Genomic DNA, 2,367 nt, shown 5'->3' with positions numbered 1-2,367 from the left:
GCCACGCCAAACGGGTTTTTGTTCTGTGGTCTTATAAGGGGGCACTTTTGATGAGTGCAACTATTTACAAGGACAGTTTTTGGCTGCTCACAGTCCTCAGCCTACAAGTCTTTGTACCCTGACGGGTAACTAAATGCACACATATTATTGACAGCTTATACAATAAATAATAGGCAATACCCAACTGGGTAACTATTTAGATGGTAGACACTTCATGCTTATTTCCTAAACCGGGCAGGGATTTGTTCTTGTGTGCTGCGTGTGGACCTTCGTAGCACTGGGGTGTCACTAGTGTCTGTGCGTACCCTTTCTGTTAATCTACGTGCTGGTAGATTATAGAACTGCCTTAATCTCTCTATGGGACTGGCAAGTACACTGTCCACTGGGCCTTCAGGCTCCGTCTCAACGGGTAATCCTCCTCTTACTGTGGACTCTTTCTGTTCCTGAGCAGGTTCTTCTAGGGCGCTCACAGGTTCTTCTTGTGGCTGATAGAAGTGTATAACGGGTATAATCACTGCTCCATCAAGTTGAGGCCAGTCCGCAGGGAAATCTCCTAGAACTGTGTGAAGCACGTCTTCCTTGGGTTCTTCCGGTGCTATAGGAGGTACTTCTTCTTCCGTTGTCTTCAGTCGACCTGGGCACACTTTCAGATGGTCTCTTGAGACTCTTGCAGTTGTTTTTCCTCCATCTTTGCTAATCAGGCAAGTTTTACTGTTGTCAAATTTGGAGTTCAGCACAGTGTAGGGCTCTCTTTCCCACTGGTCATCGAGCTTGTGACTTCTTCTCTTCCGCTTTAGTACTATCTCTCCAGGTGCCAAGGGTTCTGCTGGTGCATGTTTATTGTACTGCTCTTCCTGTCTTTCCCTTACTCTGCTCAGACTGTCTTCGACACAGGCCTGTACTCTCCTGTACTGCTCTTGCCGATTTGTATCCCAGTCTTCAGTGGACATATCTGCTTCTGGTTCTACCACTCCGAGTTCCAGGTCCATGGGCAATTTCCCAGGTCTTGCTCTCATGAGGTACGCTGGGGTACAATTTGTAGAACTCATAGGTATGTGATTGTACAGATCTACCAGGTCAGGTAGTTTGTCTGGCCACTGATTTCTTTCTTCCAAGGGTAAGGTTTTCAGCAGGTCTATGATGATGTTGTTCATTTTCTCACACAAACCATTGGTCTAAGGGTGGTATGACATAGTCTGGATCTTTTTGCATCCGTACAGGTGGCAGAATTCTTTAAACAGATCGGCTTCAAAGGCTGGGCCTTGATCCATCAGCACTTTGTCCGGGTATCCATGGGGGCTGCAGAAGTATGCTTGGAACGTTCTTGCTGCAGTTTCTGCTGTCAGATCCTTGACAGGGGCTACCACCAGGAACCGGGAATAATGATCCACCATGGTCAGTGCATAGGAATAGCCTGACCTGCTGGGTGACAGCTTGACGTGATCCATAGCGACAATTTCCGGGGACTGGGTGGTTTTGATGGATTGCAAGGGTGCTTTCTGGCTGCCGTAGTCTTTCCTTCTGAGGCTACAGGGCCCACAATTCCGGCACCACATCTCTATGGAACTCCGCATTCCAACCCAATAGAACCGATCCTTCAGCAGGGTTTCCAGCTTCTTCCAGCTAAAGTGACCTGCTTGATCGTGATAGGCCTCTAACACCATCTGGATATCCGTCCTGAGTACAACAATCTGCCACACCATTTCATGGGTCTTGGGGTTGACATATCTTCTGAGATGAACAGCCGGCTTCTTTCATTCCACAATTGCTTGGCTTGTGGAGGAGCATCCTTCTCCAGGTGAGAATCTTCCTGGGTGATCAGTCTTTTGATAAGGCTGACAACCGGGTCACTGTCCTGGGTCTCCTTCCAACTGTGGTGGGGTAGAGGATTCAGCATCCTTCCCTGACGTCTTCTGGTGACGTGTTGCTCATGGACCACTCCGCTTCGGTGGAAAGCAGGTACTTCAACTTCCTCTAAATCATCCACTTCATCCTTGGTGTCTTCCTGGTGAGGCATCCTTGACAGGGCATCAGCATTGGTGTTCTTGTGACCTGCCCGGTACTTGATGGTGAATTGATAATTTGACAGTCTGGCCACCCAATGCTGTTCCATGGCTCCCAACCTGGCTGTCTCCAGGTGTGTCAAGGGATTGTTGTCAGTAAAGGCTGTGAATTTTGTTGAGGCTAGGTAATGCTTGAACCTTTCAATGATAGCCCAGACCAAGGCCAGGAACTCCAGCTTGAAGGAACTGTAGTTCTCCGGGTTCCTCTCGGTAGGGAGTAGATTCCTGCTGACATACGCAATTACCTTCTCTCTTCCATTTTGCTTCTGGGACAACACAGCTCCCAGTCCCTCGCTGCTGGCGT

Source organism: Phyllobates terribilis, unplaced genomic scaffold (assembly GCF_046119375.1).
Source record: "Phyllobates terribilis strain yellow unplaced genomic scaffold, ASM4611937v1 Scaffold_65__1_contigs__length_7625178, whole genome shotgun sequence".
NCBI lineage: Eukaryota > Metazoa > Chordata > Amphibia > Anura > Dendrobatidae > Phyllobates > Phyllobates terribilis.
Note: the sequence above shows the minus strand (reverse complement) of the source record.